Source organism: Schistocerca serialis, chromosome 2 (assembly GCF_023864345.2).
Source record: "Schistocerca serialis cubense isolate TAMUIC-IGC-003099 chromosome 2, iqSchSeri2.2, whole genome shotgun sequence".
Classification (NCBI taxonomy): Eukaryota; Metazoa; Arthropoda; class Insecta; order Orthoptera; family Acrididae; genus Schistocerca; species Schistocerca serialis.
The window spans coordinates 618505797-618521126 of record NC_064639.1 but is presented as its reverse complement, the minus strand read 5'-3'; the positions used below and the strand labels follow the sequence as shown (position 1 = coordinate 618521126).

The following is a 15330-nucleotide window of genomic DNA, read 5'->3' as shown; positions in this document are numbered from 1 at the left end:
GGTTTATTTGGCATCACCGACTTTTTTACACCGCTTGACAATTGCCAATGAACAACTGCCAATAGACGGCCGCTGTGGTCGAGCGGTTCTAGGCGCTTCAGCCCGTAACCACGCGGCTGCTACGGTCACAGGTTCGAATCCTGCCTCGGGCATGGATGTGTGTGATGTACTTAGGTTAGTTAGGTTTAAGTAGTTCTAAGTCTAGGAGACTGATGACCTGAACCATTTGAACTGCCAATAGCTAAGGAACAATCGACAATTACTACAGAACACCTGATCAATGATAGTAAAAGGAAATGTAGAGGGCGGGACGTGTTCACTGCAAGGAAGCCTGTGCACGAACGCTCTGTGTGCATTCGATGATTCAAGCAGTAAGGAGTTTGACGAAGGTTGTTGTGAAATCGGTAAGTGCGACATTCCGTGTGGTATGAAAACATGTGTGCAAGGCATCATTACAGGCCTGCGACCGTAGGCGAGAAGTTGGATGGCTCCAAGCCGGTCCAAGTATCACTACTGTGGCCACAGTAGTGGGCGTGCCCAAAGTGTCATCTTGCGATTAAAAGAGGTCGCTGAAGGTGGAAACGCTATGCGAAAGGATGCTGGTGGTCATAGACGGACCACCAATACTACAAGAGGGTCGGTACATTGCCCTAGTGGCGAACAGGAACGGCACCTCATACATAGGCAGATCGCTGCAGACCTTGCAAGCGCTGCCGGTACACGTGTCTCTGATGCAACTACACTCTTGGAAATTGAAATAAGAACACCGTGAATTCATTGTCCCAGGAAGGGGAATCTTTATTGACACATTCCTGGGGTCAGATACATCACATGATCACACTGACAGAACCACAGGCACATAGACACAGGCAACAGAGCATGCACAATGTCGGCACTAGTACAGTGTATATCCACCTTTCGCAGCAATGCAGGCTGCTATTCTCCCATGGAGACGATCGTAGAGATGCTGGATGTAGTCCTGTGGAACGGCTTGCCATGCCATTTCCACCTGGCGCCTCAGTTGGACCAGCGTTCGTGCTGGACGTGCAGACCGCGTGAGACGACGCTTCATCCAGTCCCAAACATGCTCAATGGGGGACAGATCCGGAGATCTTGCTGGCCAGGGTAGTTGACTTACACCTTCTAGAGCACGTTGGGTGGCACGGGATACATGCGGACGTGCATTGTCCTGTTGGAACAGCAAGTTCCCTTGCCGGTCTAGGAATGGTAGAACGATGGGTTCGATGACGGTTTGGATGTACCGTGCACTATTCAGTGTCCCCTCGACGATCACCAGTGGTGTACGGCCAGTGTAGGAGATCGCTCCCCACACCATGATGCCGGGTGTTGGCCCTGTGTGCCTCGGTCGTATGCAGTCCTGATTGTGGCGCTCACCTGCACGGCGCCAAACACGCATACGACCATTATTGGCACCAAGGCAGAAGCGACTCTCATCGCTGAAGACGACACGTCTCCATTCATCCCTCCATTCACGCCTGTCGCGACACCACTGGAGGCGGGCTGCACGATGTTGGGGCGTGAGCGGAAGACGGCCTAACGGTGTGCGGGACCGTAGCCCAGCTTCATGGAGACGGTTGCGAATGGTCCTCGCCGATACCCCAGGAGCAACAGTGTCCCTAATTTGCTGGGAATTGGCGTTGCGGTCCCCTACGGCACTGCGTAGGATCCTACGGTCTTGGCGTGCATCCGTGCGTCGCTGCGGTCCGGTCCCAGGTCGACGGGCACGTGCACCTTCCGCCGACCACTGGCGACAACATCGATGTACTGTGGAGACCTCACGCCCCACGTGTTGAGCAATTCGGCGGTACGTCCACCCGGCCTCCCGCATGCCCACTATACGCCCTCGCTCAAAGTCCGTCAACTGCACATACGGTTCACGTCCACGCTGTCGCGGCATGCTACCAGTGTTAAAGACAGCGATGGAGCTCCGTATGCCACGGCAAACTGGCTGACACTGACGGCGGCGGTGCACAAATGCTGCGCAGCTAGCGCCATTCGACGGCCAACACCGCGGTTCCTGGTGTGTCCGCTGTGTCGTGCGTGTGATCATTGCTTGTACAGCCCTCTCGCAGTGTCTGGAGCAAGTATGGTGGGTCTGACACACCGGTGTCAATGTGTTCTTTCCTCCATTTCCAGGAGTGTATTTCGCGGAGATTAAATTAGGCTTGTTTGTATGCTCGGTAGCTTGTTAAATGCATCCCACTTCAACCGCCTTCGACGAGACAGAGTTCGTTGGTGTAGGGAGCATATTCGTTAGGTCAATAACAGTCGTCCAGCGACTCCTGCTTCACTGTGCCAAGTGATTCTGGCCACCAGTTAGTGTGGAGACAGAGTGGAACACGTTGCACACCACAGAATGCTCATCAATGTCATAGGTATGGCCTAGGCGTTAAAATGTTCGGCAGGCAATATGTACAATGGCCGAACACCGTTGCATAGCTTTGTGCGAGATGCCGTTACAGCGTGGTGTTATTACATAGTGATAATTCTGGATCATGTCCCGCTGTTTAGGGATGCGGTAGGTCCCGACTTTCTGTTTATGGGCGACAAAGCCAGCCCACACAGGACAGCTGAGATGTGGCACACACTGGAAAGTGGAGATATTGAACGTATGGGTTGGTCTGTATACTTCCAGGGCCTAAACCACATAGAGAAGCACCTGGCAGAAGTGACGCACTTTGCAGAAGTGTTTTTGAACGGACACCTGCCCCCGAACCGTGTAAAAACTGAAAACCGCCTTGAGAGAGGACTGAGACAATATCATTTAAGGATTCCTCAACAATTTGGTAGCTAATAACAGGTGCAAAATGTGCAGTAGTGCCCGAGGAGGGCATATTCCTTACTGAGAGTCCGATTTGGACCTTTTTGTTGGGCGTCCGACCTGTGTCAAACACGAACCTTATTAATGCTTGTAATCCTACTTTGTCATGTGGTGAAATCTATACCGTTTTTCGTTTTAAATATATCCAACTTTAATAAGTATGTACTGTGTTTCGTATCGTCCATTATATCCTGTGATTATTCTTGTCCAACGGTGTCTCTGTTCCTTAGAATTGTCAGGCAGTGAACTTGAACTATCGGATAAGTACACTTCCTAGCTGAAAGACCACATATTAGATATGTTACCTACAATAAACGTGCAGTGGGAACCTCTTCTGTGAAGCATCTGCTTAGGTAGGGTTCCTGCCGAGAGCTGAATGCTGATGGTCATCCCAAGGGTAGCTATGCTCGACGCGGGGGATGGTTGACGTTAGTAACTCCGTGATCAGGGCCAGAGGACGCCGTGGTACCCACCAGCCGCAATGTCATCCTCTGCCATGTGGGGTCGTCAGGAAGCGCTGAAGGGAGGGGGTTAGCAAACCTCTCTCCCTGCCATTGCTGGGCTCTCCAGACTTTGGAGTCACTACTTCTCAATCAACTAACACGTCAATTGCTATCACGAGGTTGAATGCCTACCGTTCCAGTTCTCCCACCACGGAAAAATCTTTGACAGTACCGGAAATTGAACGCTGCGAAGTAGCTGACATTAGACTAGTAAAAAGAAAAACGGACGCAGATTAGTGCTTAGCGTTCGTTCGACGACGACGTCATTACAGCTTTTTAAAGGAATAATCACGGTATTTGCCTTAAGGGAATTGAGGGCATCAGCCAAGGCAGTGTGAGAAAAAAATAAAACAACCAAATATGTCATTCTTTGATCAGTCTCCAACAGGTCGAGGTTACGCAAGACGGACGTAGCGTGCTGTTAATCTTTCTGCTTCCTACAGCCGAACTCATGATCACTGAACGACGCCACGTCTCTTTGGTAGCTGTTGACGCAACTATGAAGCAACCACTCTGCCTAAGATACCGACACATGTAAACATAAATCGGACTCCAGAATGAATCTTTCACTCTGCAGCGGAGTTTTCGCTGTTTTGAAACTTCTGCCAGGTTAAAACTGTGTGTCGGACTGGGGCTCGAACACGGAATCTTAGTGTGTCGCATGTAACACTCCAAACGACTAAACCATTCAAGCAGGACTCGCGAGCCGCCCTCACAGGTTCACTTAAAAAGTTAAGAGAGGTACAGGCACACGGTTTTCATCTGCCAACAAGTTTCATGAAACGGCCTAGTCAACCATACGCGCTTAGAAGTTACAAGTCAAAACATAATCTGCTTAAATGTCAATTTCTGTTTCTACGCAATGAATTAAATACATAAAAGCGTCAGAATGGAATTCAGCCAATACCCCAAGACTCGTCCGCTCCACACCGCTGGCGTGACTGATCTTACTTCCTACTCACGAACCGTTACTCTTTTCTCGCTTTCCTTGAGACACAACGAGACGGTCAGAACGACAATGAACATGACTGTTGTTTGTCTTTCACATGAAGCGAGTCCAGAAGATCTGAAGAATCATACATGAAAGTCTTGAAACTTGGTGTAACAACTGCAAAAGTGAAACACACGTCAGTGGAACCCGTAGATGAACTTACTATTACAGATGCAAAATGACTCTGAACTAGCACGACATTATTTACAGAAGATCGTAGAGACCGCCAGCAGTCAATCACAATTTTCCTCGAGGTTGTCATTAAATCTGTCACAGACAGTAAGCTAACTTGTAGACTATATACTACAGATCAACAGTATACAGACACTTATTAGTTGACATTAAAATGGGTTATGTCCATCCTTCGCCTTTATGACGGCTGGAACTCTGCTGGGGACGCTTTCAGTGAGGTGTCCGAAGGTGTGTGAAGGAACGGGTGCCCATTCTGCCTCCAGACCCGAAACCAGAGAAGGTTTGAAGCTGCGGTCCGGAGCGATGTCGACGTTCTCAGTCACCCCAAAGACTTTCCGTTGGGTTCAGGTCGGGACTCTGGGCAGACCAGTCCATCTCAGAGACGTTATTGTCCACAAACCATTGCTTCATAGACACCGTTTTCTGACTTGATGCATTGTCCTGCTGACATGAACAATCATCGTTCCTCTGCAGTTCTCAGTACACGATGCTGCAAAATGTGTTCGTATCCCTTCGCACTTAGCGTTTTCCTAAACACAATAAGAGGACTACATTCTAAGCACGAAAAACACCCCCAACCCGTAACACCACTCCCTGCTTCACGGTTGGCACAACACATGATTATACTAAATAAAGTTCTCCAGGCAGTTCCCAGACCCAAATCTTTCCATCGGACTGCCACGAGGTATAGTGTGATTCATCACTACAAGGCACTTCTTTCCAGCCATCCACTGTCCAGTGGCGTGTCTCTTTACACCAGCTCAATCGCCGCTTTCGCACTGAGTACATCAATGCTTATGAGGAGCCCCTTGACCATTGGACCCCATTCTTTTTAATTCCCTACGCACATTCATTGTGTTAGCTGGATTGCTGGTAGCACTTTGGATCTCACGAGTGATTACTTCCGCTGGTTTCATGCGATTTTTTCGACCATCCTCCGTAAGGCTCGATGGTCCGTGGCCGTCAGTATACGAAGGCTACCGGGTTTTGATTTAGCTGTGTTGTTCCTTCGCGTTTGCATTAACAATCACACCACTAACGTTCGACTTGGGCAGCTTTAGGAGGGTTGGAATATCCCTGGTGGATTTGTTATTCAGGTGAAATGCAATGACGTCGCTAAGTTATCCTTACCGACCCTATCAGGTGTTACTGTTCCTGTGTCTGACAACACAATACCTCCCATCTCCTTTCGTACTTGCGGGTCCAGCTTTCGTTACACCTAGTAATATGTTCAGCATTTCTTACGGGTCGGGGGTTTAGAGTTATAACGACGTACCTAAAAAGTTGGCCTTTTGGACGTATTTGCTTTACCACAGTCTTAATGTTAAAGCTGGGAATTGTTGAATGAATATAAACGCACTCTAAGAATCATGACATATCACGAAACTTCCTGGCAGATTAAAACTGTGCGCCGGACCGAGTCTCAGTACTGGCCGAAGTAAAGCTGTGAGGACGGGCAGAGAGTGGTGCTTGGGTAGCTCAGGTGGTAGAGCGCGTGCCCGCGAAAGGTAGAGGTCCAGAGATCGAGTCTCGGTGCAGCACACAGTTTTAATCTGCCAGGAAGTTTCATAGCCGGCCGAAGTGGCCGTGCGGTTAAAGGCGCTGCAGTCTGGAACCGCAAGACCGCTACGGTCGCAGGTTCGAATCCTGCCTCGGGCATGGATGTTTGTGATGTCCTTAGGTTAGTTAGGTTTAACTAGTTCTATGTTCTAGGGGACTAATGACCTCAGCAGTTGAGTCCCATAGTGCTCAGAGCCATTTGAACCAATTTTAGGAAGTTTCATATCAGCGCACACTCCGCTGCAGAGTGAAAATCTCATTCTGGAATCATCCCCCACGCTGTGGCTAAGCCATGTCTCCGCAATATCCTTTCTTCCAGGAGTGCTAGTTCGGCAAGGTTCGCAGGAGAGCTTCTGTGAAGTTTGGAAAGTAGGAGACGAGGTACTGACAGAAGTACAGCTGTGAGGACGGGGCGTAAGACGTGCTTCGGTAGCTCAGGTGGTAGAGCACTTGGCCGTGAAAGGCAAAGGTCCTGAGTTCGAGACTCGGTCCGGGACACAGTTTAGAGCACTTGGCCGTGAAAGGCAAAGGTCCCGAGTTCGAGTCTCGGTCCGGGACACAGTTTTAATCTGCCAGGAAGTTTCATATCAGGGTACACTCCGCTGCAGAGTGAAAATCTCATTCTGGATGACATATCACAATTATCAGCAATGTGCATTTGGTGGTAGACTGATAGCGTTTCTATTTTTGCAAAGTTTCCTTTGCCTTCATCTCAAGACATTCATTTGTAGGTACGTCGTTATGACTCTAAACCCCCAGCGTATCCGGATATTTTTGGACAGATAGCGTAGGTGTAGATACAAGTCGTCAACCTATTCCACTGGAAACAGTGAATGTTCTCTAGCTGGGCGTAGTCGCCAGTTCAAGTCCGAATAATGATTAAAAAATGACTGACCCTTAAGATAATGTTGGCAATATTTAAATCTGTAGCTCTCGGATATAATTCCGTTTCAAGACAAGCCTAACAGCGGAAGTTAGTTTCGTGCTGACAGCTTCAGTAGGAATGATTCCGCTTCCATTGTCACTTAACGCTCACTGTCAGCTGCAGCTTAGCAAAGCGCTCTCCTTTCTCCCCGTCACGTGCAGATTTTCTATCGTGTCAGCACCCTCACAAGCCGGGTTAACCTAAAGGTACGTCTGACGCGGCAGACCGTAAACTACTGTTGCAAGGGCAGAATTCCAGAGAAGGTGGATGACAAGACTGATGGGCGTCGTTCAGGGTAGAAGTCTTTCACACTGTATCAGTATTCGAGGATGTGACTCTTGGTGGCTTATTATTTCCTGTGGTTTGGCTGTTCTACAAATGGACACACGACCCGTGCCGAATTTGTTGTTCATAGCACGCAGGTGAGGCTGTGCGTAAGTGCCTGTAATTGCCTCGAATGTTACCGGATATGCCGTAAGCCCACCCATGTGGGCAGGCTTTCACCGAAGCTACTGCAAATTGTCTTGTGTTAAAAGTGGTTTGTTGGTTCCTGAATTCCTTGCCACTTTCGAGACGCTTTGTTTTCATGTTGGTTTTCCCCCGAAAGATAGTTAAGAAATTTGGAAATTGATATTATTAAGTACATGAGTTCCATGACCCCCATAGTCGGCCCTGGTGCTTTAGCAGTAACCCGCTTGCCGGAAACCGAGAGGTAGCGAGATCAAGTCCCGGCTGGACCACGGAAATTTTCAGTATGCCTTTAATCTAGCCTCTTTACCTTTCAACGAAGTGAGGCGTCAGCAGGAACGACACGTGCTTCGCAATCCAGGTTAAACTGTAACCTCCCCCCATGGATAACTGTTGGAAGTTAGTTAGACGCAAGTCGCTGAAGTGGCGTCCAATCGAGACTTGCAGCCGGCAACTCGACACTTAAGAGTAAACTTAAATGACTTCCTTCCCCATTTCCCACTGCGAGTGGAATGCTTAGAGGAAACAGGATTTCGAGAGGAAAGTTAGAGAAAGGAAGTAGAGTTGGAGAGTTGCTTTGTGACAGAATTTCTAACGTCGTTTCGCGAAAATGTGCATTTTCAAGTGAACAATTACAGGGAAAGACCTAACAGTTTTCAGTGTTTTTACAGCATAACAGTTTGCACATTTTGTCACAGTCTTTTCTTAATATGCTAAAAACTAAAAGTTTTGTGTTTCAACTTTTCAAGTTGCAAACAAAAACTGTCTGATGAATAATTGCTAATTACCGAAATCCCTTTGATCTTCTATACTACTCCAAAAGTAATATCTTTATAGCGCGTACTGCGCAAGAGAAAACGTTTCTTAAGTTTAATATGGCTTGTATATGAGGGCCCGTGCCCTTAAACAACTTAATGCGACTTTTTCGTGATATACCTTTAAAGGCTTTCTGTACAAGAACACGCTATCTATTCGACTGGCGTAGAACACACATTTAACAGCCGATATGACTGCCACGCTGGGTCTTGTGTGATGTCCTTAGGTTAGTTAGGTTTAAGTAGTTCTAAGTTCTAGGGGACTGATGACCATAGATGTTAAAAGTCCCATAGCGCTCAGAACCATTTGACTGCCTCGACAAAGCCACTCGACTTGTCGTTTGTAATCACAGATGCGCGTATTTTGATACACGTCTTAAGGGTTCTGACGTCATCCAGCCGTCAGAAAATGGCCGTGTGACGGAGGTCGGAAGTGTACTGCACCGCAAAGGCAGCATGAGCGCGTGGGCGCGCTTTTGCCGGCCGGGCCACGTGTTCGTGTGGTGAGGGCACGAGGTCTGGCACCTGCGCAGACCGCAGATGCGCGCCGCAACCTTGGCGCGCGCCGAGGCAGGTCACGTTTGCGCCTGCGCGACGGACCAGTCTCAAGTCTTCCGTTCCGCTGCAGCGCACAGCCACTCTGTCCGTCTCTGGCACACAGCCGGTAAGGGGTTTGGAGGGGGGCATCGTCCCACAGCAGGAGCTGACACGCAATCCCACAGCTGCTGTCTCACGGCCTACTTTCTTTCTCCCCTTCCCTCTTGCCTTTCCGCTTTTTTCTACAGGGTCGGCACTGCCATATGCCGGTAAGGCAGTCGTTAGTGGCATTTGGTTTGATTTGATTTACTGAGCACCCGTTTTATTACGTACAATGATATGGGATTTGTCATGTGTTACATACAGAAAAAATATGAATAACAACATATTATGTAAAAAATATCAGTGAACAAATCTGAATTAAAAATATGGGCAAAAACATTTATAGCTTACATGAGATAAATTTGTAACAATGTAGGACACAAATAAGTTACATATATTCTGTGTTGGAAGAGCAGTTGAACGGAATGGGCAGTGTCTTGTAAGGACGATATAAGATGAACATCAACAAAAGCAAAACGAGGATAATGGAATGTAGTCGAATTAAGTCGGGTGATGCTGAGGGAATTAGATTAGGAAATGAGACACTTAAAGTAGTAAAGGAGCTTTGCTATTTGGGGAGCAAAATAACTGATGATGGTTGAAGTAGGGAGGATATAAAATGTAGACTGGCCATGGCAAGGAAAGCGTTTCTGAAGAAGAGAATTTTGTTAACATCGAGTATAGGTTTAAGGGTCAGGAAGTCGCTTCTGAAAGTATTTGTATGGAGTGTAGCCATGTATGGAAGTGAGACGTGGACGATAAATAGTTTGAACAAGAAGAGAATAGAGGCTTTTGAAATGTGGTGCTACAGAAGAATCCTGAAGATTAGATGGGTAGATCACATAACTAGTGAGGAGGTACTGAATAGGATTGGCGAGAAGAGGAGTTTGTGGCACAACTTGACAAGAAGAAGGGATCGCTTGGTAGGACATGTTCTGAGGCATCAAAGGATCACCAATTTAGTATTGGAGGGCAGCGTGGAGGGTAAAAATCGTAGAGAGAGACCAAGAGATGAATACACTAAACAGATTCAGAAGGATGTAGGCTGCAGTACATATTGGGAGATGAAGAAGCTTGCACAGGATAGAGTAGCATGGAGAGCTGCATCAAACCAGTCTCAGGACTGAAGACCACAACAACAACATATTCTGTGTATAATGGACAGCAACAAGAGACAATGATTATAACACTATATACTGGCAAATTAATTAATTTTTGTGTGTTCATAATAGAGTCTACCCCACGACACAAGTTTGTTCAAATGGTTCAAATGGCTCTGAGCACTATTGGACTTAACATCGGAGGTCATCAGTCCCCTAGAACTTAGAACTACTTAAACCTAACTAACCTAAGGATATCACACACATCCATGCCCGAGGCAGGATTCGAACCTGCAACCGGTTCCAGACTGAAGGGCCTAGAACCGCTCGGCCACTTCGATCGGCCACAAGTTTGTATATGAGTGAATTATAAGATAGGTGAAGGCACGCTATCTTTCTGAAGAATTCATGTATTCACTAACACTGTAAAAACTATTACTAATTAACATTCTTTTGAGTTCACTTTTAAAAACTGCTCAGCTTCTGAATCCTTTTAATTTTTAAGGGAAGAGCACTATAGAGAATTTTCGGGTGGTATATTGCACTCTTGTTGTACTGGGCTTTCTTATGCACTTCTCTGTGAAAGTCATTACTCTGTCTTGTTGTATAGTCATGGAACTCACTGTTTAAAGAAGAAAACTGGGGGTGGGACTTCAGAAAGCCTATACTTTCATAGATGTAAATGGATGGAAGAGTCATGATTTTATATTCCTTGAAAAATTCCCTACATGGATCTCTAGGTGCAGCTCCTTTTATGATCCTTATCGCTCGTTTTTGAATAATAAAAGAGCGTTTTGCCTGACTTGGATTGCCCCAAAATATGGCACCATATCACAAAAGACTTTGCATAAATGCATAATATGTACATAATACTGTTTGATCACTGCAGCAATTTTTGAGTATTCTAAATACATAGCAACATTTACTTAATTTTTTATTGAGCACATCTATATGCTTGTCCCACTTTAGATGCTCATCTAACCAAATTCCTAAGAATTTTGTATTTGGCGTTTGTAGTATATTCTGTTGGCCTAGCTTCACAGTTATATTGGGCTTCACATTATTTGACACATGTCTGTAATTCATCCATAATGTTTTTTTTTTCCTCATTCACGAATAAACTGTTGTCCCTGAACCATTTACTTGTTTCAACTGTTGTTGTTTCAATTTTCCTGTTAAGGTCAGTCTTATTCTGAGCTTTAATAAAGAGACTCGTATCATCAGCAAAAAGTGCACAATCAGCTTGTGTTAAATAGTTTGGCAAGTCATTTATAAAGATCAAGAACAATAGGGGTCCCAACACCGAACCTTGGGGCACCCCATAACTAACTTCCTTACAACCAGAAAAGTATGACTTCCCATCATGAACTATTTCTACTTTCTGGCATCTGCCAGATAAGTATGACTTAAACCATGCATGAGCAGTACCACGGACTCTATAGCAACCAAGTTTTTCGAGCAGTAGTTTATGATCAGTTTGGTAGACCGGCACCCTTCCTGACGCCACCATCCCCCCCCCCCCTTCCCTGGGGAAGGAATCCGTGTACCCCACCTGTCTGGGTCTAATGTAGATTTCACGCTCAAGTATGATAGCAAAATGTTCAAATGTGTATGAAATCTTATGGGACTTAACTGCTAAGGTCATCAGTCCCTAAGCTTACACACTACTTAACCTAAATTATCCAAAGGACAAACACATACACCCATGCCCGAGGGAGGACTCGAACCTCCGCCGGGACCAGCCGCACAGTCCATGACTGCAGCGCCTTAGACCGCTCGGCTAATCGCGCGCGGCGTATGATAACATTTTTCGAAATGTTTGCATAGTCTGTATCTGAGGCGAGCGTGTATACCAGACCGCTATTCACAAAGTTGTACGCGAAAAACCACCTGTCGGCCGCGGTGGTCTAGCGGTTCTAGGCGCGCAGTCCGGAACCGCGCGACTGCTACGATCGCAGGTTCGAATCCTGCCTCGGGCATGAATGTGTGTGATGTCCTTAGGTTAGTTAGGTTTAAGTAGTTCTAAGTTCTAGGGGACTCATGACCACAGATGTTAAGTCCCATAGTGCTCAGAGCCATTTGAAAAACCACCTAAGAACCAGGTCCAGGATGGACAGCTCTCCGTCGATAATCTGCAAAACGGTTTCGATCTGCGGCACGCTCGCCTCCCCATATTTCGAAAGCGAGCGCATAGCGCTGGCGGCTTACCGAACGGGTAGCTTAGTAGCTTACTGACTTCTTGATACCGAAAATTTTTGTATTTTACAAGCATACTACTCGAGAAGCGGTAAAAATATGAAACTTTAATCGCCTGAAAAACGTTGTTGTTGTTGTGATCTTCAGTCCGAAGAACTAGTTTTTTCGCTGCAGCTCTCCACGATAGTCTACTATGCGCAAACCTCTTTATCTCTCTGCATAGCTGCTGCAGTTACCAAACAGATGATTCCTTGATCTCCCACAGTGTGTCCTGTCAGCCGACCTCTCCATTTAGTCAAGCTGTGCGAATCATTTCTTGTCTTCCCAAGTCGACTCTATATGTCTTCACTAGTTATCTGATCTACCCATCCAATCTCCAGCATTCTTTCGTAACACCAAATAGCAAAATTTTCTTGTCTGAATGTTAATTGCCCTCCCGTCACTTCGTACAAGGCTGCCTTCAGCAATGACTTCCTAGGGCTTCCATTTACACCCCATGTTACGAAAATTCTCTTTATTAAAAATTGAAATACACACCATCATCACACAAAATGGTTCAAATGGCTCTGAGCACTACGGGACTTAACATCTATGGTCATGAGTCCCCTAGAACTTAGAACTACTTAAACCTAACTAACTTAAGGACATCACACACATCCGTGCCCGAGGCAGGATTCGAACCTGCGACCGCAGCAGTCGCGCGGCTCCGGACTGAGCGCCTAGAACCGCTAGACCACCGCGGCCGGCCATCATCACACAACTTAGGACTGAATAGATAATGCACACTACATCAGAAACAGTATTTAATATGTCTATGTTCCTCCAAGTACCAACGGAACATTCCATAAGGTTTTTATTTATTTATTTATTTATTCCTTCAGAAACGCGTTTTGCTATTGCCAATCAGCATTTTACATCCCATCTACCTCGGCCGTCGGCATCTGCTGCCCAAATTGATAATCCTCATTTCCTAATATAATTCCCTCCGTACAGCTGAGCTTTGTCCATGGCATTGCCGGCTGGAGTGGCCGTGTGGTTCTAGGCGCTACAGTCTGGAGCCGAGCGACCGCTATGGTCGCAGGTTCGAACCCTGCCTCGGGCATGGATGTGTGTGATGTCGTTAGGTTAGTTAGGTTTAATTAGTTCTAAGTTCTAGGCGACTGATGACCTCAGAGGTTAAGTCGCATAGTGCTCAGAGCCATTTGAACCATTTGTCCATGGCATTGTCAGAGACGTCTAAGGACTTGGAAGATCAATTAAACGGAATGGATAGCGCCTTGAAAAGAGTTTATAGGACGAAGTAATTAGAAACTGTAACTTCTTTCGTATTTTCTTGTTTATGGGCAGTTTCTATTGCAGCAGTAAACAACAGCTGAAATATTCGCTTACGTTGGAGGCAATCATCTACATCTGCACCCATACTCAACGAATCACAACAGAGTGCTTGACGAAGAATACCATTTATTACACCACCTATTTCAGTTCCTTCCCGTTGATTTCTCTCTATGAGACGAGCAAGTCATCACAGTTTCGAAATAAAACGAAGATTAGGGTTTATAGACGATGAGGTCTTTATAAAAGGGGCGCAAACTCTAATTGTGGGAGGAGATTGGCCGTGATCCGTTTATCTACTCGTACATCTACCCCTACATCATACTCCACAAGCCACCTAATAGTGTGTGGCGGAGGGTACTTTCTGTACCCCTATCTGATCCCTTTAACCATGTTCCACTTGCAAATAGTGCGTGGGAAGAATGATTGTCGGTATGTCTCTGTATGGCTCTAATTTCTCAAGTTTTCGCCTCGTGGTCAATGCGCGAGATGTGTGGAGGGAATAATATGTTATCCGACTCCTCCTGAAAAATGCTGTCCCGAAATTTCTATAGTAAACCTCTCCGTGATGCACAACGCCTCTCTTGTAATGTCTGCTAGTGGAGCTTGTTTAGCATCTCCGTAACGCCCTCTTGCCAGCTTAACGATACCGTGACGAAACGCGCCGCTCTTCGTTGGCGTGCGAACAAGCGCCTTATAAGCCACTTCTTTCGTGGATGAGTTACATTTCCTTAAGATTCTTCCGATGAATCTGATTCTGGTATCTGCTTTTCCCACTACCTGTTTTATGTAGTCATTCGACTTAAGCTCGCTCTGGGTAGTTACACCTAGATATTTTACGGCAGACCCTGTCTCCAGCCGTTTGTCATCAATAGTGTAGCTGTGCAGTAGTGGATTTCTTTTGCTATGTATGGGCAGTATGTTATAGTTATTACGTTCAGGGTCAACTGCCAGATCCGACAACTAAAACATCTGCGAATAGCCTTAAAGAACGTCCGATGCTTTCTAGTAGGTCATTTATATAGAAGTGGAGCAAGTTCTTTCGCATAATCTTTATAGACTCTTATATGTATCTCATCTGGTTCTGACGCCTTCCCACTACTAAGCGATTGTAGCTGCTTTTCAATTCCGCGTCGGTTATCTCAATATTGGCCATTTCGACGTTCGTACGATCTTCCACGGTGAAACAGCGCCGGAAGACCGAATTCTGTATTTCGGCCTTCTCTCTGTTATCTTCCGATTCGGTGCCGGTGTGGTCGCTGAGAGAATGAATGATTTTGATCCATTTATGATTTTACATACGACCAAAATCTCTTAGGGTTTTTACTCAGGTCGCTTGACAACGTCTTGCTTTCAAAATCATTGAACGCTTTTCTCATTGCTCTCCTTAAGCTCAATTTCGCTTCGTTCAGCTTTTGTTTGTCGACTAGGTTTTTACTTCTCTTTAATCTGAGATAAAGTGCTCTTTGTTTACGTAGCGCTTTTGTAATACGGCTATCAAACCATGGTGGGTTTTTCCCATCTGTCAAAACCTTACTCGGAACATACTTGCCGCGTTTGAATTTTTTCCATTTGTTCTCCACATCTTCGTCGTCATCACAGAATATTTGATGCTGACTGCTGAGATATTCTGAAACTTGTATCCCGTCACCCTTGCTGAGGAAAAGTATCTTCCTCTCTTAACATTCCTTGAAGGACCCTTCTTCATAGATGCTGTCAGAGCCTTATGATCACTGATACCTTCCTCTACGTTGACTGATTCGATAA

At 46.2% G+C, this 15330-nt stretch overlaps 1 protein-coding gene across 1 annotated transcript in view; it reads right to left on the bottom strand.

Moving 5' to 3' along the window:
• Positions 1-15330, bottom strand: part of LOC126457671 (alkaline phosphatase 4-like) — a 108796-nt gene that overhangs the window by 69113 nt on the left and 24353 nt on the right. The gene's annotated exons all lie outside the window — the stretch shown is intronic.